Source organism: Protopterus annectens, chromosome 3.part1, assembly GCF_019279795.1.
Source record: "Protopterus annectens isolate FY-2018-M chromosome 3.part1, PAN1.0, whole genome shotgun sequence".
NCBI classification, from domain to species: Eukaryota; Metazoa; Chordata; order Ceratodontiformes; family Protopteridae; genus Protopterus; species Protopterus annectens.
The window spans coordinates 82,986,403-83,012,093 of NC_056732.1; the positions used below are offsets into that span (position 1 = coordinate 82,986,403).

A 25,691-nucleotide genomic window follows, 5' to 3' on the forward strand; every position below is an offset into this window, starting at 1 on the left:
AACAAAATATAATTATTTCAGTTTAATCTGGGGAAGTCCATAAAACACACAATTATGGTAAACAGTACACTGCCTTAATAACAAAGTTTAGTCTGAAATGTGCATATATGGTTAAAAGTTGTTAAAAATAAACTAGTGAAATAAACAGTAAACTATGATGTGGAACCACTAATGTTTGTGTTTTTATAAAACCATTGTGTGTGTGTGTGTGTGTGTGTGTGTGTGTGTGTGTGTGTGTGTGTGTGTGTGTGTGTGTTTTATGTCCTATAATTTGTCTTCCTCTGGGTTGGTTTGAGAAGAGATAGTTATGACGGGTCTGTATGGAATAAGGTGGGGTACATATCAGCTAACTCTTAGGGATTAGTTATTTAAGTCAATTAGAATGAATACTGATCGGGGTACTATACTCATGAGGATACTTCAGTCCTTGTGACACCTGCAAGTTCGGCCTATATATATAGGGCTACTGGATACAGAGCTTGGCCAACTAAAACTGGTGCAGAACTGTATTATGTATTACAACAGTACTGCAGAGACTGTACTGGTTACCTCTTTGATCTCACTGTCCATAAAATTCTCATCCTAGTTTATTTAAGTCTTCACAGCTTGGGCCCCCTTGCCCTAGGGAAATTGTTAACTGGTACTGAGCTGCTCACGTTCTTTCTTCTTCCAGACTTACATGAACTTCTCAAGGTTTGGCTAGATAGTTTGTTTGTACAGCAGTGGCCTTGTCTTTGGAGTGGCTTAGGATGATCCCCACACTGGTGATGATTTTAAGTGTTCACCCACAATGTACCTTTCTGACTTTCTATGCAAGGCTTAGCCCAATCTTTATTGTATTTACTTCTTTAATGTTTCATTCTTTGTAATACTGCTTAAATATAGTCACTTAAATTCATTTTTAATTGAACTTGAACCTACATGTAGAAGAAGAGATGCAAATATCTGTCCTAGCAAGTATATTAGCTTTGATATATGTCAGCAGTCTTGTCAGTACTATGATATCTTATTAACGTGTGCTGTGTCCATGCATATGATATAACCCTTCATTGCAGGAGCAGAGGCTATCCTTGACAACTGAAACACCTAATCTATATACCGTATTTCTCTGTAAATAAGACCTAACCAGAGAATAAGGCCTAGCATGGTTTTCCAGGGTGGTCATGATATAAGCGCTACCCCAGAAATAAGCCCCAGTTACGATTGTCAACAACACATGATGGACGTGTTGAATTATAAAATAATAATATTATTGACACCTGTTGACTGAGGTTATCATACTCTGCTCACTATTTTCGGACCATTCGGACACCCAACTTCTTCTCTTTACAGAAAGTCATATGATTCTTTCCCTGGGAGTCCTCCACAATTCTTACTGTAACCCTAATCTTCACTCACACTTGACGGTTGAGATCCTTGTCCCATAAACACTGGCAAGTGTACTTTGATTGGTCACAGTACAGACAACGCATGTAAAATGTGCGCACTTGATAACGAATGGGTGTGGTTGTGTCTTCTTAACTGTTGCCATTTTTTGTTGCCACTCCTGTCTCGTAAGTCTTCAATTAACCCCCTCAGACAAGATGAGTGCAAAAAGAAAGAGCTATTCTGTCGAGTACAATAAAGGAATCATGGAGGACTCCCGGAGAAAGAATCTGATGGCTTTCTGCAAAGAGAAGAAGTTGGATCTCCGAATGGTCCGAAAATGGGAAGCAGAATACGATTACCTCAGTCAACAGGCGGATGAGGGAAATGCTAAAAAGTGCAAGTGTGGATCAGGTGGGCAGCCATTATTTCCTGAGCTGGAAGACACCATCTGTGAATGGATTGTTAACAGGAGAGCAAAGGCTTTGGTTGTGCACAGTGCTGATATTCAAGCATTTGCCTTTGCAATGGCAACATAGTTAGAAATATCCCCAGAAGAATTCAAAGCATCACAACCTTGGCTGGATGGCTTCCTTCAGCGATATGAACTGTCTCTAAGAAGATCAACAACACTGTTCAAGCTGGAAGATACTGAAGTTATTAAACATGCACTTGCGTTCAAGTCCTTTGTTGATGGCATTGACTTTTCTAAATACCAACTCTCTAACATGATTGCTATGGATGAAACTGCAGTGTTTATGGGCCAAGGATCTCAAACTACAATTGATCAGAGGGGTGCCTTGTCAATCTACATTCCCCTCCACTGATTACGAAAGTGCACGTGTTACCTGTATTTTTGCAATTCATCTAGATGGAAAGAAAACCCCACCTCTAATCATTAGTAAGGCAAGAAAGATAAGACTGAACATGTTTCAGGCATTTACATTCTTGAAATTGAAAAAGCCTGGTGCACACAAGCAGTTATAAGGAAGTGGGTTGATGTAATGCTACCACTTGTTTTGCGAGGTGGCGAAAGAGGTCTGCTAGTCTGGGATTCAGCCAGCACTCACCGTGCTACAGACATGAAGAACTTGCACAGAGAAGAATAGATCAAATAATGATTCCCACAGGAATGACTACCTATCTCCAGACTCTTGATATTGCAATAAACAAGCCATTCAAGGACCATTTGGGCATGAATCTTAATGACTACACTGAAAATAGAATGGAGACAAATCAGCGTGGAAACTTTGTGAAGCCTAGCCTGCAAGAGGTTGTGACTTGGGTGAAGAATTCATGGGATAAAATCATTGATAACTGTGTTGCCAATGCACTACGAGCAAGCTACATGGACAAGCAATGCTCATTTAAGGAGACCTCTATTGCTAGGCATGATAGATTGTAGCCAATGGTTCTACAGGAAATGGAGTCACAAGAAATTCAGGCCAGAATTCGGGGGTTGGAGACTTATGACAATGTTCCAGGAAAAGATGACATGACTGTATTTGAATAACTTTACCATTACTGGGGCAACAGAATGGATTGCTTCTGCTTTCAGCTGCCAGCAAGCTCTTGTCAGTTTTTTGACTTTATTGTATTAAGGTAACATTTCATTATCAAGGGGTAATTACAAAGTAAGGCCACTAGTTCCTGGGCTTCATTTTTATGACTTTCTATCATTCTTCTCTTATGGTTTGGGTAAGGAATAAAGAACGCATCACCACTCAAAAAGTGGCAGTTATTCACTTGTTTTATTCCCCTCCTCCAATACACATGTATTGAGATTTTTCTGCACTTTCTGTTATGCATGAAATATTGCACTGTGAAAGCCAAAGTGTAGATATTCTGAAGTTGAAATGTTTGCTGCACTGTTTATGTAGAATTCTCATACAATTGTTAACACATTACCTAGAACTATTGCCCAGTAACAGAAAAGTACCAAATAAATGTCAATTTGTGTACATGAATAAATGTTGATTTGTGTACATGAATAAATGTCGATTTTTGTACATGAATAAATGTCGATTTGTGTACATGAATAAATGTCAATTTGTGTACATGAATAAATGTCGATTTTTGTACATGAATAAATGAATAAATGTAGATTCTTGTACGGGGGGGTAAATACGGCATTCCCTGATAATAAGCTCTAATGGGTATTTTGGTAGGGGAAAAAGTATAAGGCCCGATCTTATTTTTGGGGAAATTTGGTAGTTTACTATGACATTAAGATTTTCACTTGTGCATCTGTCTTTATTAATTTGCAGATATTAAGTAAATCCAGCGCACTGTTTATAATCATATTTACAACAGTTGAAGGAACATTTAAATAATGCAAAGAACAGATGTAGTACAAAGAAATAATTATTTTTAGCTGCATTCTTATACAATTTTTATTACTTTTTATAGATAAAAGGCAGCTTGTCACGTACAGCAGACTACTGGATGTTCTATCTTTGGGTATAATCTACAAGAGTACAATACAATTAAAAGTGACTTCTTATAATAAATGGCTATGTACTTATACAGCTTGAACTGTTTTCCAGGACTCATGACTGAGTGCCATATCCACCCAAGAGTATGCCAACTATTTTAAAAATAACTAAATATGTCATGTCACTCTCTATTACCATAAACCCATACAAGCCATTGCAGATGGTAATAAGCAGAAATTCAAAACAAAAATAAATTAGATGAAATGTAATGCAATCTCATCTTCAACAACCTACTTTCCAAAACACAGCATAATTTCAGACGCCATCACAGTACAACCACTGCCCAACTGCATTTTACTAACACTATAAATCAAATTAGAAATAATAGCAAACTTGTGTGAACAATGTTTTTAAACTTATCAAAAGAATTCAGTAGAGTATCACATCATTTATTCCCTGAACTTCTTTCCATCAGACTTTCTCAGTACTCCTTTACAGGGGTCCTTAGCTATTTCTCTGAAATAAAACAAAAAAATAGCGACATGATTGCTACCCATTTCAACCTGTTACCATGGGAGTTCCACAAAACCCAGTCCTTTAACCACTTCTCTTTAACATCTTTCTAAATAAACTCCATATTGACTCACAGCATACAAAGATTGTCCAACACGCTGATGACTCAGCATTAATATGTGCAAGCCTCACCTCTCTACAAACTCCAGGAATTTACCCAAACTACTTTTACCTCAATAGAAACACATCTTAAAAAACTAATTCCTGCTTGTTAATCTTAACAAAACAAAATTAATGCTCTTCACCCCAAAATAATATAACAACCAAAAGCAACATTTTCTAATTATATCAGCAAACAAGGCTTGCATATTAATAATTACACACAGTAAACTCACAGGAGTTGTCATTGAAAAAATCTTAAATTTGACTACCATAGCCTACAAACCATAAAAAGGACAATACACTGGGCTCCATCTATGGAGCCAAACAAGGCCTTACCGACACAGTACAACAAATATTAGCTTCAGTCTACTTACTCCAAGGCCTTCTTTATGCATCGCCTATCCTTACAAACCTAATTACCACTCTTGAATCCAAACCAGCCTCTTGCTATTATTAAATTGCTAAATTTGCCACTAACTCAACACCACTCTTTTCAACTCTCCAAATGTTCAAAGAATGTCCAGATTTTTGCCTCATATTTTTGCTCAGTTCCTCATAAATGTTTTTTTTTTTTCCTGGCAAATCACTGAGGATTGAAGTCACTAAATAATGACCTACATTTGAGTGTCAGACTTCATATCCATCAGAAAAATGGATGCTAACACAAATCCTGTTATTCTTGCACTGTTCTAAGTTTAAAAGTGCAATATTTAAAATCTGTCCCAGTTTTGGACCTTTGTCCTTCACTTTGTTTTAGACTTTGTAGAGCTTTCTTGTACTAAAGATTGAGAGGTATGCACGACACATAGAACCCACCACTGTCAAGCCTTGAGACAACTTAACTAGTTAGAACTAAGCAGCGTCTTAAAACATTCACAATCAGTATCATCATATAAACTTACTTACTACCCAGAAAAATGCCACACACTAAAAAATGTCTTACTGCCTTAATCCCCTTCGAGGAACTTCTACTCTGCAGACAAGCTCTTATTAAAAGTAACAAAGTCTAATAACTCAGTCACAGACTCATTTTGCTTCTGCTTCATCTCAAAAATATGGAACACCATCCCAAAACATATCAATCTCGTTGACAAACCACCACAGTTTAAAAGCCTGCTCAAACTACATCTGAATAAATCCTGTTCATACTCAGCACCAGGCTGGCTCTCCAATATCATAGCATTTCCTCCATCTTTCTTCCCCCATCCTAACCTGCTCCCTTTCCAATCATACACACCTCTTTATCTGTCCCTTTTCTCACTTCATCTAAATCTTTTCTAACTTCTTATCTCCTCTGCCACACTCTAAACTTTAGCTGTACTCTCCAAATGTATCCACCTTGCGATTCTTATCTAGATGCATCCTATACAACAACATTCTTTTCCCTTTCAAAATATAAATCCATTTAATTCCTGCAAGAATTCAGAGCTAACGGAACTGTATACATTTATAGACATACTCCAGGATTCAATAAACTCCATGTAGGAATAGTGTTATTCCTACATGGAGTGAATGGTGTTTGCATCCACATAGCCTTCTCAGCAGTGCACCATTCATATTAATGAAAGGCGTGCTACTGAGAATGGATCTGCAGACATGAGCACTGAATGAGTGCAGGGGGGCATGTTGCATTAGTGTCTGCAGATCCAACATGCCCCCTGCACTCTCAATGTTCCATACCGCCCTTTTTAAATGCTTTCAGTGTCCACTGACACTGAAAGTAACTAATAAAACAGTAAAACAGTGTCCACAGACACTGAAATAGTTAGGACTTGAAATAAATGCAGGGGGTGTACCTGTCACACACCCCCTACATTGTGAAAGTACCGTATTGCACTTTACAAAGCTTTCAGTGTCCGCGGACACTGAAAGCATGATTGTCAATGGGAAGCAATGCAGAGGGTGTGCGACAGGTACTGTCACACACCCCTTGCATTAGGAAAGTGCCATACAGCACTTTACAATGCTTTCAGTGTCCATGAACACTGAAAGCTGGAGAGTGAATGGGAAGCAATGCAAGGTGTGTGTGACAGGAACTGTAACATACCCCCTACATTGTCAAAGTGCCGTATGGCACTTTACAGTACAAATGTGTCCCAGACACACAGCCATACCTGTAAACCTCTTTGTGCCCATACTCCAGACAAAGGGCAACCAAATGAGGGGGAAAAAGGTCCAAAAATAGGGACATATTTGAAGTACAGCTCTCATAAACTTAGAAAGTTGATAGAGGAACAGGGTTTCCATTAACTTACATTTACTGAAAGATGAGAAGTCTGAAACTGAAATGCATGCCATTATTTAGTGACTTAAATCCGGAGATCATCCCACTGATTTGCAGAAAACCACGAATGTTATGAGGAACAAAACAAAAATATAAGCCAAACATCTGGACAGTCTGCGATAATCTGGATAGTTGAGAGTTATGCATACACCTCAAACTCTTCCACCAAGAAATCTGAATAAAGCCATGAAATAAACATGGGACAAAGGTCCCAACATAGGACAAATCTAAAACATATTGCACATACAGACTTAGGAAATTGATAGAATGACAGGTAGTGCATTACCAAATATGAGTCAGCATTAGTATTAATATATGTAATTAAAGTGGTTGTATTATTGTTTTCCATTATAAGTGAATTTTAAGCATAGCTGAGTGGGGATGCATGTCACAGCGCTTTGCTCAGCATTGCTTAAATATCTTATAGGAGCTAAATACAAATGTATAGCTAAAATCCTCAATGGTGGGATAGCGTAGTGGTTAGAGTTCTGGCTTTGCATGCAGCAGTTCACAGTTCATGTACCAAGGCAGACTTTTCAATTTTACATGGGAAAGCAAATTCCTTTTTATTTATAAATTATATAGTAATTGATATTTGTTAACCAGGGTAGTCTAGCTGGTCCATAATTGAAGTGTCAGTGGATATATGCTGTGAAACCCCCATGTAAACACAAGTGTCCCATACAATACAGTCACACCCCGAGGTAATGTCATTAAAGCACACAGGGGGATGTCATGTAAAGTAAAATATAAACACTTAATAAATATGTCAGTAATGAGTAATTAGTGTCCAATTCAAAACAGTTTCTGACCTGAAAGCTGAACAATGCTTAGCAGTGCACAGCTCTGCTTAGCCAGTTTCAGCATTGCTTAGTAGTCTATTCTAAGCAGTATACAGCCCAGATGAGTGGATTTGTGCACTGCTAAGCACTGCTTAACATCTACCCCTTTAAGCACTGCTCAACTCAACTTATTGGGTTTGTGCACCACTGAGCTGTGCTCAGCATTTTCAAAAATGGTCCAATGACTAAAAAGGGCATGGATATGGCCTTATTTAAACCGCACAGGTGGGAATACAGCCAGACTCTGTTGTAGTTTGATCTCTGCAGAAACTATGTCTTCCACTGGAGAGAGAACGTGCTTTCAGGAGCAGCACAGGGGCATCTAGAGAATATCTCTACCTCTCCAGGGTCTCGTCCACCTGTTCCCTACTCTCATTACAAATCACAATGTCATCTGCAAACATCATAGTCCACGGGAACTCCTATCTGATCTCGTCTGTCAACCTGTCCATCACCATTGCAAATAAGAAAGGGCTCAGAGCTGATCCTTGATGTGATCTCACCTCCACCTTAGATGCATCCATCACTCCCACCGCAGAACTCACCGCTGTCACACTACCCTCGTACATATCCTGTACCACTCTTACATACTTCTCTGACACTCCCGACTTCCTCATACAATACCACGACTCCTCTCTAGGCACCCTGTCATATGCTTTCTCTAAGTCCACAAAGACACAAAGACACAATGCAACTCCTTCTGACCTTCTCTGTACTTCTCCATCAACACTCTCAGAGCAAACATCACATCTGTAGTGCTCTTTCCTGGCATGAAACCATACTGCTGATCACTAATCATCACCTCCCTTCTTAACCTAGCTTCCACTACTCTTTCCCATAACCTCATGCTGTGACTGATCAATTTAATCCCTCTGTAGTTACTACAGCTCTGCACATCACCCTTATTCTTAGAAATCGGTACCAAAACACTTTTTCTCCATTCCTCAGGCATCCTCTCACTTTCCAAGGTTTCATTAAGCAATCTAGTTAAAAACTCCACTGCCATTTCACCTAAACACCTCCATGCTTCCACAGGTATTTCATCTGGACCAACAGCCTTTCCATTATTCATCCTCTTTATAGCTTTCCTTACTTCTTCCTTGCTAATCCACTGCACTTCATGATTCACTATCCGCACATCATCCAACCTTCTCTCCCGCTCATTCTCTTCATTCATCAGCCCCTCTGGTAAGTACAGATTTATCTGGCAGTATATAGCATATTAAATAAGAAGGTGTACATTGTTTACTGCCAGCAGGTATAGTGTGTTCTGAGCATAATGAATAAATAAAAAGTTTGTCAGACCAATATTGATCTACAGGATATGCAGTAGTACTGAATGTAGAATATCAACTATAAGAAAACACTGTGTCATGCTACTCAAATAAAGATTTATACCACAAACTGTTGTGTTTAATCTGGTTTGTTGTTGAAGAAATAGAATATGTAAAACAAGATATAAATTGAATATGAAATATGTCCTGCACTAACATTTGAACCTTGATTAGTAATGTGTAATGGATTACAGTATGTCCCCTGCAGCATTGCCTTATGTTAACCTTTACATTTCAGATCGATATACTCCTGAATGTGGGTATGCTGATGCAGGGAAGTATGAGAGTGTAATAGGTGGGAACTGCAAATATAATGATGTTCAATATTCACATCTACTAGGGGTTAAATGTGTACACCTGCTTTCAAAGGATTAATACACAGTACAATAACTATCTGTCAAGCATGAGTGTTCAACTGTCACTACAGTCTTTGGTGACACCCCACATAGATTACAAGGTCAGACTGTCTAACCAAGTGAGTATTAGGCAGAAATTAGTCAAGCAGAAGCTAGTGGTTCCCCAGTAGCTCGGTGTGTTGAGAAATATATCTGTTGGTCAGTTTTGCACACACAGACCATGGTTTGAATCCAGGGAGTGGTACTAAGATGTTTGAATATTTACAGACAAGTAATCCTTAATATGTGTACAAATAGTTGGGTAGTGTTAACATATATTTTCTCCACAGGTAAAGAAATTATTGTAGTAGCTGTATGATGGGTATACTAATAAACTTTGTGTCCAAATGCTCCAATGTCCAACCTCATACCTGCAATAGACAGCAGGATAGGTACAGACACCATGCACTCTTCACAATACATGCTCTCAACTGTCACGCTGTCATGGTTAGTGATCACTGTTGCCAATAACCTTGGACACAGATATTACACTAGTTGAAAAATACACCTTGTTAGTCATATATGTAACTCTGACATGTATAAGTCCCCTCCAGTCATGTACCCAGACTACTCACACTTTGCCCTATGCCATCCCAGCTTGAAAGTTTAACAGTTATGTATGTGCTACAGAAGCTATGGGCCACAGGTAGATGTAAAGTTAGGGCAGACCTGTAGAGTATTGAGCAGTACTGTATTGATAAATAGAAGCCTATACAGTTGTTAATGGACTTTTTTCTCTACCCCCACCCCTTATGTGCATCAATAATTATTATCCATATACTACAGGTATGTTGTTTTCAAAATCTAATGTTGAGACTTGTGTCCTTTTATTGTTCATATATTTAATTGTTTACATATTAACATACTTTGTTCAAATACGATTGTTGGTGGCCTATTGCCACACATTTAACTGGCATGGTGTTAAAATTCGGACTGTTATTCTATATATGCATATGTTCTGTTTGCTATGAAACTGTGTGAATTCCACTGTTCTGGGTTAATTGGAACACCCCATGCATGCTGTTATAACTAATTTTGGAATGTTTTGTTTATGACTAACCAATACATGTTGTCAAACCTCAATACCATAGCATGGTTGGGAAGGCCAATCCCAGTGGATCCACCTGTCCCACCTCATCTGGTCATGGTGCCGGGCCCCAGCATGTCTGGGACTCAACCTGGAACTGCCCCCTCCGCTGGTCCTTAACCACACTCGGGTGGAAATGCCTAAGGGGACAGGGCTCGTCCACCCCTGGGTGCAGGTGCAGAGAGGACCCAGTCACCTGCAGGAAGTTCCAGGGTATGGTGCACAGTGTCATCCAAACAGAGTTGGATGTATGCTTGTGCCAGATCGAGGGCAGACTAGAGCACCTCGAGGGGCAGCCTGCTCCTGTTGTCCAGCTCCCAGCACAGCTACCTTTGGGCCATGAAGGTGCAGTGGTGACTGCTCATGGGTGGGGATCTCAGTCCCACTGTTTCCGTTTGGGGGTTCATGGGCCTCTGATTCCCAACCACCCTTCCCGTCTATGTTATTTTTCCCCCTCATGTGTCATATACCTCCCATGTCTGCTGTCTTGTGTGTCTTGTCTGTGAATGCAACCTATCCTACCCAACCTACCTCCCCAAACACACCTACAGCCTGTCCCCCACATCCCACTCTCATCTTAAAAAAAAGGGGGAAATCTGTCCCGCAAAAACATCATTATTCCATACATAACTCTACATTCTGCCTCCATGTCCAGTGATGTAAATCAATCTACCCTCAAATTGCTCTACAGATGTATGTTGCCAACACCCCTCCCTGTGGGGTGTGAGGCTGTAAATTCCAAATTATCCACATCAGTCACAGCTATAGCTGCAGTAGAAATGTAGAGCTATGGTCCTTTCCTACACCCATCCTGCACATCCCTAGCTGCTTTCCTAATGTTTTACCCCCTGCTTGCCCCCATTTCACCACTTTCCTATCACACTGTTTTCTTTTCTTTTTTTGATATTAGTGCAGGTTTAAGCGGGAATAAGCAGCGCTAAGTGAAGCCAAAGGGACTAAGTGCCTCTTAGCATCGCTTAGCATTGTGCAAACCCACTTACAACTGCTTAAAACTACTTTAATCACTCTGTCTCAATTAGCCACTGTTCTACCTGACAACAAAATAACCAGCTCTGGTAGGTCTTGAACCCAGGACCCTGTACACTACAGTCACAGCAATGTACCACTACACCATATGAACTGTGAGATTTGCTCATGCTTTTGTAAATATATCATGCATTATGGTCATTTAACATTAGTGAAAAAAGTCATCACTACCAAGTTTTGAACCCAGGATTCCGTACATTATAGTCAGTGCAACATACTGCTATGCCATATGGGAAGTTGTAATGCTTTTACAAACATATTATGCATTACAGTCATTTAACATAAGGGGAAAAATACACATCCCTGGCAAGATTTAAACCCAAGATCCAGTGCACTCCAGTCACAGCAGCTACCACATGAGCTGTAAGAATTAGCAATGCTTCAGTAAATATATCATGCAGGATGGTCATCCAACATTAGGGAAAAACCTGTGGAATTACTAATGTTTTATATATATATATATATATATATGTATATATATATATATATATCAACCTCTTAGTGCAAGAAATCTGGACAAAGCCTAACAAAGTGGGGGGACAAAGGCCAATAAATAGGGACATATTTTAAATATAGATTTTATAAGTTTAGAAAGTTGATAGAGTATCTATCACAGTTTGTTTATACACATATTTTCTGATAGATTTCAGGTCTGAAACAGAAATGATTGTCCTTATTTTGTGATGTCAGTGCTCACATCATCCCAATGAGTTGTCAGAAATACACAACAGTTATGGGGAACGTACCAAAAATATGAGCCACACATCTGGACAGTCTATAAAAATCTGGATAGTTGAAAAGGTATGAGTACAGTTATGTAACATAAGGGAAAAAACACTAAGACCTGCAAACCAGTTCACCCAGCACCTTCTGAACTACCGTCACACCAACACAACACTACACCAAATCAGCTCTGGGTAATTGCTCTTGCATTTGTACTTATACCATGCACTACAGGGATATAACTGTAGGGAAAAACAGACTGTGCAAAATTGTCTACCCACAGCCATTTGCACCTCAGTCACAGCAACATACCAGTAAGCCAACTGACCTCTAGAGTATAACGACTGTTTGAACAAACATATCCTGATTGCCAGTCACACACTACTCCTATCTATACTGCCCCATGTCACAGTGTACTTGGAATCCTGAGGTGTTAAGGGACATTTCTCAGTCTGCCCCTACAAACATATACAGCTGATAGACCACCAGCAACTGTAGCAGCATGCACAGTCAGATAGAAAATGATCTATAACACTCACATCTGCCCCTCCCCCTACTCAGACCAACAGACATTTACACACTACACTGCTACACAATCTTGACAGTCTGTTAACAATGGTCTGACAGACATAACTTTCAACTGTACACATTTCCACAGAATGTCCAGGGTTTGGGACCATATGTATTGCCTCTTCCTCATAACATTTCTGGGATTCTGCTAATCTCACTGGATGGATATCAGAAAGTGAGTCAATAAATAAATATACCATATACATACTTCTGAACCTCTTAAAAAAAAAAATCTAAGCCTGACATACTTGGGGGACAGATGCCCAAAAATAGGGACATATTTTAAATAATGGTGTTATAAACTGAAAAATTTGCTGGAGTGACAGGGTTTGTTTTAACATAACTTTTCTGAAGGATATGAAGTATGAATCACAAATGGATGCCATTATTTAGTGACTTCAATCTCAGATTATCCTACTGATTTGCCAAAAACAAAGATTGTCTGAGGAACAGACCAAACATAACAGGCAAACCTCTGGACATTCTATGGAAATCTGTACAGTTGAGAGGTATGTCATATACATATCAGTGTCAGACTTCAAATCACGGAGAAAATGCATGTCCAGGCAAACCCTGTTAATCTAGCAGTTTTCTAACTGTATAACAGCACTACTTGCAATCTGTCCCTAATTCTAGAACTTTCTCCCCGATTTTGTTGGGCTTTCTACACATTTCTTTGTCTAAGAGGCATTTCCACCTACCCTACTTAATACGTTAACTTGTGAGTGTTACTGTCATTTCACACTGAGCTAATCAGAGGAAGACAGAGGAAGGGCTCTGAGCCAACTAACCTGTGATATATAACATTAAGTATCCTGTATTTTGCTTATTTCTGAGTTATTTATAGCACTTTTATTGTCTGCATATACATTGCTAGCTAGTTTCACTGTGTGTGAGGTATTATCTAGAAATGTTCTACAATTGTTAGGCATCTGGTTTGGTTTGCTTGTTCGGATTTTTGTTTCCCACCCTCCTTCCCTATTGATATCCTGTTTTTATACTTGGTGGCTTTGCAGTTGCCCACCCCTACTGTAAATTTGATCTGGGACACTCCTCCTAGTCTAGTGTCATTACCTCATTCTACCTAATCCAGGGCAAACATTTGAGAAGGCCAACCCAGTTAGTTTCTGCTCCTCCTTTCCCCTTTCCACTTTACAAAAAAAAATTCTAAGCTTGTTTCCTGCCTTTCCTGTAAGTCGTCTAGTCCAGATACAGATGTGCTGTATCCAGGACTGTTTGTAAGCTTCTGAGCCCCGAAGCCTTTCTCTGTTTGAGGGAAGCCTTCTAGCTTAATTTTGTTCCTTAGAACTAGCCAGTTTTCTAGTTTCAGCACTCAAATCTGTTTCTTTGAGCTCAGCACTTGTTCAGACCTCATTGTAAGCACTAAATAAGCTACAAATTAATACAGCACTCAACTTTCCTCACTTGTCTAGAGGAAAACAGTTTTTAGAACTTAATAAATAAGCATCTATCCAGGCATGTCTAAGGGTCAGCTCCCGGTGTTTTCTCCTGTCTACCTGATGAATCTGGGCATCTTGGGGCAATGCAGCAATTGCCTCATGTACACAGATAACCCTCTCCTCCTACCACCCAACACTACAACCTGTGAGAGATGCACTTATATAGCCAAACTGGAAGCAAAGCTCTCTTCACCCAAGACTGGACTAGACAGTCAAGAGAAGAATGTAAACACTTGCACCACACCACACTCATCACATAGTCCCTCAAAACCTACACCACCAAAACACACCCATAGAAATACAAAACACACACCTACATTCGTGGAAGCTCTAAAAAAAATCTACCCAAGCAACAGGGACCTCTAAAGCAGAAACACAAGCAACCTCCACCCCCCCTCAACACAACCCAAATGACACATAGCCCACAAACTCTGTGTGCCACTCAACCACAGCCCATAAGGCATAACAACGTACCCAACACTCTAGTCATAGGTGACTCTATAGTCAGGCACACTGATGTTCCACTCACCAGGCTAAACAAAGAGAAAGTTACTGTCAGCTGCCTGTCAGGTGCCAGGATCCACCACATAATGCATGCACTCAGGTCACTCCACAACAAGTACAAATATGACTCTGTCATTGTCCATGTTGGTGTGAATGACGTGAGACGTACCTCCTTGCATTACATGAAAAGAGACATGGAGGAGCTGTCCGATCTTGTAGCCCAGGCAGGTATGACCCTAGCCCTGAGTAGCATCCTGCCATCACCTAAAATGATACCACAGTACAAGGACAAAATGATTGACTTCTGGTGTCATTCTAAGGGGATCCACTATCTGTCTGCCTGGGATGACATGATCGACAAACCAAGATGCTTTGCCAGAGATGGCCTGCACCTGTCATCCTTGGGATTCCAGATACAGGCTAAGGTTCTTGCTAACCCTATAGTGCCTTTTTTAGGCAAGATTCAAATGACAAATTCACCACCATAACAGGTACAAGCAAGCAAAATCTGAGGGTAATGCTACTTAATGCTAGAAGTCTAAACCTCAAAATGCACTCACTCGAGGCACTCCTTAAAATGGAGAACATCAACATCTGTGCAGTGACAGAGACCTGGTTCAAGGCTCCAGAGAGCATCCCTGCATTACTATGGTATAATTCATACCACACCTTCTGGCCACCTAACCTGGACCAAAGCACTAAAGGTGGAGGCGTGTCCATATTCATTAAGGATATCCACACCTCCAAGCTAGTTGCTCAGCATAATGCATCCGAGATTATCCAAGTGCAACTAACTCTGGGCAAGACCACAATCCAAATTGTATCTTGCTACAGATCACCCACAATGCCCCAGGATTCCCACTCTTCATTTCTTGATGCACTGGAAAATATTAGGGTACAACCTAACACCCTAATAATGGGCGATTTCAACTACCCCACCCTAAACTGGGAAAACTACTCATGTACCAACTCTTGTGCTCAACGTTTTCTGGAATTCATAAATTCCAATGCCTTGGATCAACTTATCCACACCCCCACCAGGGGCAGCAATATCCTAGACCTGGTCATTACCAGCATGGGCAACCGGTGTTCCACACCAGAGGTCAGTTCTTCATTGGTCAGATCCGACCATAAGCAAATTACCCTAGACATCCCACCCCCACCCCCATTAGGGAAACCACCGTAAAGAATTTATCCAAAGCCCACTTCACGCTTCTTAAGACAGAAGTGGCAAACTTCATGACACCCCTGCTGACGGACAATAGAGGTATGACTGCTGAATCCTATACAACTGCACTTTATAAGCACTTACACGAGTGCATGGATCATGCGATCCCTAACAGAAACAAGATGCTACTCTCCAAAAAAAGGAAGCCAATCTGGTGGTCCCCTACCATAAACAAACTCTACAACAGAAGAAAGAAACTGTTGCAAAAAAGAGTAAAATCCCATGATTGGAGGAACTTCGTGGTCAGCCTCAGTAAGAAGCAGAGATCCCTCATAAAATCCTCCAAAGCTAGTTACGAAAACAAAATCGCCACTGATTCTAAGGGCAACCACAAAGCATTCTATAGCTATGTCAAGAATCTCAATGGCAACACTCAGATCTGCTCTGAGTTACAGCACAATGGCACTAAATATACAGAACCAACTGATATTGCCAACATCCTGGCAGATAGGTTCAGTGCTAACTTTATCCCTCTCTCATCCCCTAAAGGGCCCATCTCTATACTGGAAAAATGCAAGGTTACTGTAATCATGGCTGCACAGGCTAAAAACACATTCTCCAAAGCAAAGAACACAGCATCCATGGGACCTGACAACATCCCAGGCTGCTTTCTACATGAACTACAGAATGAACTGGCACCCCACCTAAGTACCATGTTCAATCATAGCCTCACCCCAGGCTTTGTGCCCATTGAATGGTGCACAGCAACAGTTATCCCAATCCATAAAGAAGGAGCTACCATGGACCTCGGGAACTACCGCCCCATTAGCCTGACGAGCCTGGTCTGCAAGGCTATGAAACATATCATCATGGAACTTATAAACAATAACATTGGTAATCTCCAAACTCTGGACCCTACCCAGTTCGGGTTTGTAAAAGGCAGATCATGTCTTCTTTAAGTGGTCACCAAAGCCATAGATGAGGGTAAGGTGGTTCACACAGCCTATCTAGATCTTGCCAAGGCTTTCGACACCAACCTCCACTCTGGAATTATAGATAAACTCACTAAACTAGGTATAAATCCCTATGTCACAAGATGGGTTGCCAACTGGCTCACTGACAGAACCCACACTGTGAAAGTAGCAGATCCAACTTCAGACCAATGACAAGTGGAGTACCACAGGGTTCAATCCTAGGTCCTCTCCTATTTGGTATCTACTTCTCTGAAGAACAGGCTAACACAGAAGATCTTTGGCTAACAAAGTTTGCAGATGACTGCAAACTAGGAGCCATAATCAAAACTCCTAACGATGTGGACATCCTACAAAAGGACCTCACTGACTCAGATGCCTGGTGTCAAAGCCATGGCCTCAAGCTCAATGCCAAAAAGTGCATTGTCATCCCTTTTGGTAAAAAACTCTGTACACTTGAACTACCACATAGGCGGTAGTTTACTTAACACCGAAAATGTGATAATAGACCTTGGGACACAGGTAGACAGTAGTCTCTCCTTTGATAATCACATCGCCACATTAGTCAGGAAATCCTTCTACGTGGCACACCTCATCACAAAAGGTTTCTCATCCAGGAAAAAAGAGGTCATTGTTCCCCTCTACTCATCACTCATTAGACCCATTATAGAGTACAACTCCCCTTTTGGTATGTACCTCACAAGACATCTACAACAACTGGAAAGGCCACAGAAATACCTCACAAAGAGGATTACCAGCCTTAAACAGATGCTGTACGCAGACCGTCTCAAAAAACTCCAGCTTTACTCTGTCGCATATCGCCTACTCAGAGGCGATCTCTGCCTAACATACAAAGCTATGTCAAACCCAGAGCTGCTGGACATGCTCCACTTAAAGAAATCCCAATCCCTCCAAGCTACATGCTCTAGGGACCTAAACCTTGTCACCACAATAAACAGAACATGCTGGAGGGATAGATTCCTGTCCCAGAGACTTTCCATACTCTGGAAAAAACTACCTATCTATGTCAAACGAAGCTCCTCATTAGCACTCTTCAAGAAAAATCTTGATGATTGGATGGGAGATAGGAAATTCATCCCGGGGGTCACTTATGTGGCTCTGCTTGACAGGGGCATAGGAAAATAATTTTCTTGGGTGGCAAAAGCCAGGGTACCATTTGGCTAGGCTTATATAGACCCTAGGGCCAATAGCCTAGTACCTACCTATGAACCTATGAATCTCTATGATGCTGTCACTCCCACACCTCTATAATGTCCTCCTCACAGGCAAGGAAAAGGGGCAAGGCCCACATGAAGGACTTAATTATAGCACTGTGTTGCCATGCCATTGGCTACTGGAAAGACAACACAGCTGTTCTGGATAAAATTACCAAGTGGGAGACATCAATTGGTGCACAGGCCATCACCTGCTCATGAGAATTACCTACAAAAGATAAGCTGCTGCCTATGCAAAACAGGTCTTACCCTTTCTACATGAAGTCAGACTGACTACAGAAAGCTACACATCTGTATTACCCTGAAATATAAAACTCTGCAGCACTATAACAGGTATGTCAAACAATTAAGCATGTAATGGAATGCAGAAGGGGAGATGCTATAATGGGAAATAGGAAGTTAAACAAAAGGTCTCAGCAAGACTTGCTGGACTGACACATTGCTGTCCATCACCTATGACCATCCCTGCTGGCTCTGTCTGCAGTGACGTAGAGCACAGCTCTGGCCCCTGAGTCACCCCAGCAAATGTCAGCTCACATATAACTACTACTGGAGTGTCTGTTGTACAATACTGACTGTAACACTGCCAGGCCAGCTGCCTGTGATGTTGTAAATATTCATATGTCACTTGTGAATGCTACTATGATACATATGCTTGTCTTACAAATGTAAGAGACCTATATAGGGTATGTGTATAGTAAACAACTGGTGCAGAAGCATGTGTTGAACTGTATGATATGATATATACTGAGCTCATACCTTTCAGCTGTCCGGAGTTTTGCAGACTGACCACGTGTTTGCCTCATATTTGTAGTCATTTTCTCATAAAGTTGTATTTTGTCTGGCAAATCACTGGCAAATCAGTAAATACTGAAGTCATAACATAATAGGATGCATTTGAATGTCAAATGTCATATCCTTCAGAGTATTCCTGTGAATGCAAAACCTACTTTGCTATCAACTGTCTAAGTGTGTTACAGCAATATTTATAAAGTGTCATTATTGTTGGGGCATTGACCCCATTTATGTGTGACTTTGTCCAGATGTCTTGCTCTAACAGGTTGAGAGGTATGACTGAGCTACAAGAGTGTAAACACAGTGTGCCATACTGGCAAAGAACATAAATTAATATCAAGCATTACTTGTGCACACATATGTAGTAATAGTAGTAGCCTAGGTGAGTGTGTACTCCACACCTGTATCTGATTGCTTCACACCTATGGCTAGCAAACCTGGTGACTCCTGCAGTGGGACAACATGTTGTAGATAGAGTAGTGGGTGGATGCTGGCACTGGGTCAGCAGTAGTGCATACATACTGAGCATACAATGTAAGGTAATGGATAGAGTACCAGATACCCAGGTACCATCACTGTGTCTCCAGGGGGTCTGGCATGCCACAGACACATTCCCCAAACTATGTGTACAAACATCATGCATTGTTCAACTGGTGTGCAGAAATACCGATTTGTCTGGCAGGGGGGTCTACATCTCTCAGGCACATTTACACATTCCACAAACATCTGGGTGCTGAAGATGTCAGACACCTATGAGGAGGTCACTCTGCAACACATATGCACTGATCTCAGCCATTGTGTAGCTCAGCTGTTCCTGGAATGTCCACATGCACCTGTAGGAGCACTCACCTATTTGTGGTATGTAGGCTTGAATACATGGTACTGTAATGCTGTCCATAGGGGACAACCAGCTGTTGATAGCACTGATGTGTGTGGATACATAACAACACTGTCTGTCACAGCAGACAGGCCACTTATGGTATTTCACATACCATACCAGGTTACTAGGCTGTGGGTCCTGAGGAGCCATATCCTTAGGCCACATGTTAGCCTATGCATATTAGAGACAGCAGCTGATGTCCCCATCCAACAGGGACACAGGTGGTATCCCAAGGATGTATGTGCCATTACCCATCCAGTTGACCATGTTACACCTACAAAGGTGTAGGTAGCTATTCTGCCTGATGTGGACAGGGTGCCCCTTCCCCCACAGGGTGAATGTGTGTGACACACATCCAAGCTGCCAACAAGGCCAGGCCAGGTCACTCACCAGGTGGAGGCTGTTTGTCTGTGTGTGTGTGTGTGTGTCTGTGTGTGTGTCTGTGTGTGTGTGTGTGTCTGTGTGTGTGTGTGTGTGTGTGTGTGTGTGTCTGTGTGTGTGTGTCTGTGTGTCTGTGTGTCTGTGTGTCTGTGTCTGTGTGTCTGTGTCTGTGTGTGTGTCTGTGTGTGTGTCTGTGTCTCTGTGTGTCAGTGTGTGTGTGTGTCTGTGTGTGTCTGTGTGTGTGTCTCTGTGTGTGTGTGTCTCTGTGTGTGTGTGTGTGTGTGTGTGTGTCTCTGTGTGTGTGTGTGTGTGTGTGTGTGTGTGTGTGTGTGTGTGTGTGTGTGTGTGTGTGTGTGTGTGTGTGTGTGTGTTGAGCATGACCTGCACTCATGCAGCAGTCCCACAAATGTAGAGTGTGTGATTGCCTGGCATGCCAGAGTGAAGTAACTCTTGAGAGGTATGTATAACACCAGGGTTGGTCTCATAGCCTATAGGTTAGTGGTTGATGGCTGATGGACTGGTATGCCCTGGTAGGGATCTTCTGTGATGTCCCCAGCTGCTGCATGTGCCATCTGATGTGAATGATGACTGGAACATTATGCACAATAATGGCCCTCATTGCGGGGAACATAAAACATCAGGATCAGGAGAGCAATGCATGTTGTAATGTCAGTATGGTGAGACTACCCACACACATACTTTGCTGATAAATGGCAAAGGTATGATGTGAGTGTTAGTGGTGGATAGTGCTAGCAAATGTGGATGCTCAGGATTTGTACATAATGGTGCCTGATGTATGAGGTCCTGTGATGTGTTTCTCTGTTCATGTCTTTCAGGTGGAATGTCTAGACAGCAGCAACAACCATTACAAAGATGCTGAGACTGCAGCAATCATAGATGCCATAGGACTGCACCACACAGTCATGTTTGGGAGGGGGAGACAGCAGCTGCAACATCGCAGCACTCTGTGATCAGACCTAGTGGCCACTGTGAACAATCTGGGCCAGCATGGCCACATGTATGCATAGGTCAGGCACAGGACCACTGACCTAATCCACCATGCCTGGCAAACAGCTGCAGCTGTGGACAGGGACCAGAGAGCCACAGGTGGGGGTCCTGCAATGCAACCCCCACTTACTCCAAAAGAGGAGTTCCTCGCCAACCTGAGGGCAACCATTGCACACCAGGAAACCATACAATCCTATGCTGTGAAGGTGGGTGGCACACTGTCAACAGGTGAGGAATGTCCAGGTAAGGCCCCAGTGGACATCACTTCAATGCTGTATCATTCATACTGGCATCCTTGGAGTATCTGGATGCATATGTCAGGTCAAACTGCATTTGTGGGTGGGGGTTTATAATCCACACAAGTGCACATCTATTGTGAATGACAGCAACTTGTAGTATCAGGGCTTGTACTGTGCATGTTCAGAAATAGGTTCATAGATTCATAGGTTCATAGGTTCATAGGTTCATAGGTTCATAGGTTCATACTAGGCTATCTGCACTGGGGCATTTATAAGCCTAGCCCGATTGTGTTTGGCTTACGCCACCCCTTGATTTGAGTATACTGTGCCCTTTTTAAAGTTTAGTTTACTGTGCCCTCTGTCTAATAGTGACACGAAAGTAATCCCCGGGACAAACTTATGATCCCCCATCCACTCATCAAGATTCTTCTTGAAGAGAGTCAGTGAGGCGCTCTGCATAACATTAATTGGAATTCTATTCCAGAGTGAAGGGAGCCTCTGGGTTATGAATCTGTCCCTCCAGCATGTTCTATTTATTTCTGTGCTGAGGTTCAAGTCCCTCGAGCGTGTGGCTCTAAGGGATTTAGATTTACTGAGGTGGAGCATGTCCATTAATTCTGGGTTGGACATAGCTTTATATGTCAGGCATAGATTGCCTCGAAGTAGGCGGTATGCAACTGAGTAGAGCTGGAGTTTTTTTAACCGAGCAGCATATGGCATCTGTTTGAGTCCCTTGATCCTCCTGGTGAGGTACTTTTGGGGTCTTTCTAATTGCTGCAGGTGTCGGGTTAGGTACATCCCAAAGGGGGCATTGTATTCTATGATGGGCCTGATGAGGGATGAATAAAGGGGCATGATTACCTCTCTTGATCTAGATGTGAATCCCTTCATGATGAGGTGGGCATCATTTATCCTGTATGAATGCCACATGTGAGTGTGCTGAAAATACCTCTCACCCACAACTACATAGGTCCCTCTGGTTTGGCTGGAGAACAGCTGCCTGAAGCCGGTGAGTATGGAAATGTCTTGTTGTGGCTCACCAATACCCTAGGCATGTTAAGGGCATGCATTTTTTCCATGCACACAACTATTACTGTTAACCATATTGCAATATGTGTATGTTCACTTGTGGTGGGGTTAACTACAGTGCATCACAGTGGTCATCACAGGAGTCTATTCACAGGAGCTTTAACATATTGGTATGTAGATTTCTGTAGGTGTTGCCACTGTGCTTTACAGGGGCACATCAGTATTGTGTACATGGGTGCAGTGTGTGTTAGGTGAAGGTCCATCACATACTACCACTCCTCACATATCTCAGAGGTGTGTATTAGTAGCAACATTAAGTGGACATAACTGCACTGCATGAGTGTGTTTGTTATGGTCTGATTCTGTGTTGTGAATGTCATCATTCAGAAACTGTATGGTCTGTATAATGCCTTTGTGCGACCTTACCTGTATGCATCTGTGTGCGTGTGTGTGTGTGTGTGTGTGTGTGTGTGTGTGTGTGTGTGTGTGTGTGTGTGTGTGTGTGTGTGTGTGTGTGTGTGTGTGTCTGTGTGTGTGTGTGTGTGTGTGTGTGTGTGTGTGCGTGTGTGTGTGTGTGTGTGTGTGTGTGTGTGTGTGTGTGTGTGTGTGTGTGTGTGTGTGTGTGTGTGTGTCTGTAGATCAGCAAACATTATAGTTCAAGTATTAATTTACATATGTTGTCTTAGCCTCACAGTTGAACATGGGGGTTGGGGTCTCTCCCTCTTACAACCTGATGTCAGTGTCTTAGCGGACTCTCATGATGATGGTGGTCATAATGAGGCACAGGTGGGGTTGTCAGGGGCTGAATCTGTGTCATTGGTTGGCATCCCAATTTCACCCACAATGTCCCCACACACAGTCAGTATGACCCCACATACCCAGTCCTCAGCAGCCACAGTTAATGGACAGGTAGGGGGTGGTGGCATGGACCAGTCTAGTGTGGTGACTATGGCAAGTGTGAGTGTAGACACTATCCACAGCCAGAGAGCAGGTAAGGTCCCACACAGGCAGATGGACAGGGGTGCTTGAAGGATGACTTCTGCCCATCAAGCTCCTGTCGCAAGTATCACAGCAAGTGTCACCAGACGCATGTTTCAGTCCATCATGGAGGCACAGGCACATTCTGAACACAACACCAGACAGATGCTCAGTGTCATGAATGCAACACTTTCTGCCATGTGTGACGGCCTTGGTGATGCCACACGTTATTATGCTGATGTCATGGATAGACAGTCGGGTGAGACATTGTCTTTGCTTGACTGTGCAATGTCTGTGCTTGAGCATGCAGTGTGAGTAGGGCATTGGCCACGTGGATGTAGGTCAGCAACAAGATCAGCTGAGAGTACACGTAGCCGTACACATTCAAACTCCCATAGTGGCAGTACCACCAGCACTACTGAAGGGAGGGTGCTGTCCACACCACAATGGTGCAGTCCATGGGCACATGGTCCTGGCTGATCTCATCAGGGACACGGATCCAGCAGAAATCAGTCACCATCAAGGAGTAATACTGCATCTGGTCTTGGGCCTGGTGGTGCCATTGAGACTCCTGGCAAATCCAGTTCCTGTGTCCGGGGCCGGAAGCGGTGAACTGTACATCCTACCATGTACAGTCCACAGTTGTCCAACATACCACTGTGCAGGGCAAGCACATGGCTTGACTGTGTGCATACAGTCACATATCTCTATTACAGGCAGGTCACCAGCAGACACACACAGCTCCTCTGCACAGCCCAGTTGAACACCACCCCTCCAGACACACACACACACACACACACACACACACAAACAGCATGTCAACCGTATGGCCCAGCCTAGGCCTCTGGCAAGCACACACCACACCCTGTGCATGTGATGATACCTGTGCCACATCCCTGTTATCTATATCATCGATGCAGGAACATGCTAATATTGGTCTGATGCACAGGGTGAATATAGTACAGTGTAGTAATGTAATGCTGTGTAAGGTGCTGTCTGATGGCAATTGTTATGGGTACACATCGAAGTATATGTACCTTTTTAGCCATGATGCATTATTGCTGTTAGTACTGCTGACTGACTGTAGTCTCACATACTATATTCTGTTTGTATTCCAGGTGTCTGCAGGCTGTGGGCCTGCTGACATTACCAACGATGAGACTGGCAGAGATGAAACACAGTGACCTTTTAATAGCCAAGGTGCAGCTGTATATGTACATGTTTACCAGGTGTGTATGCATGCAACAGTGTGTGATGGACAACGGGGGCAGATAGTGTGACCTTGCATACATACCCCTTGACACTGCCAGATAGTCTTCATACATGTCACTTGGGTGTTCTGTAGTACCACAGGCTCATACATACAGAGGAGGTTACTTGAGTACTGGCAACAGGTCCTTCACAAGCCTAGCCATTACTTTAACCCCAACAGATCACCTATCAGCACCTGTTGCCCCTGCCATTTCTTTCCCATCCACTCAACCTTGATGCAGTTGATACAGGTATGCATGGTACTGTGTTTGACAGGTTTGGGGAGTGTATTCCTGACACAGGTCAGCTTGTGTTAACCTTACCTGACAATCACCAGCATGTGTGACTGCTATCACATATGCGAGTCTGGCCTCTTGTGCTGGTAGTGCACACAGAGTCATAGTCTTGTACATGGGGTGGCTGTTGAAGTGCTGAGTACAACCTCTACCTGCCCAGCTTTACAAACGATAGTGCTAGATACATAACACAAACACCACAGTGGTAATGTAGTGTTGCAGTGCCTGCCATTACTATTCAAGTGGGTGACAATTGCAGGTGCTGTTAGTGGGTACAGATGCCTTTAACATTGTAGAGCCATCAGAAACACACACACACACACACACACACACACACACACACACACACACACACACACACACACGCGCACACACACACTGCTGCATGGGGACATGCGTTGAAACACACATGAACACAGAGTTGACACTTCTCATATCAGATGACCTACCTATCTATTTATGTACAATACGCAGTGGCTATTGCATGCACTACAGTGCCTTTGGGTTAGAAAGTGTGCAACTGTGCTTGTAAGGTGAATGGCATATGTAGGGGCTGAAACTAGGTTGGCAATGGGGGACTTAACAGGATGGAAGAGGCACACAAAATGGTATAGCTATTGCATACACACAGTAAAGGCAGACACAGGAGATATGCATATAGAAACACATACACAGTTGCCAATAGACAGATTATTAACTCTACGTATCCACTTGTATGTACTATAATGCTATGGACACA

The 25,691-nt window shown here is 42.3% G+C and overlaps 1 protein-coding gene across 2 annotated transcripts in view; it reads right to left on the reverse strand.

Moving 5' to 3' along the window:
- The window catches only part of LOC122798011 (fer-1-like protein 6), a 1,810,759-nt gene that overhangs the window by 24,664 nt on the left and 1,760,404 nt on the right, over nucleotides 1-25,691 (reverse strand). The gene's annotated exons all lie outside the window — the stretch shown is intronic.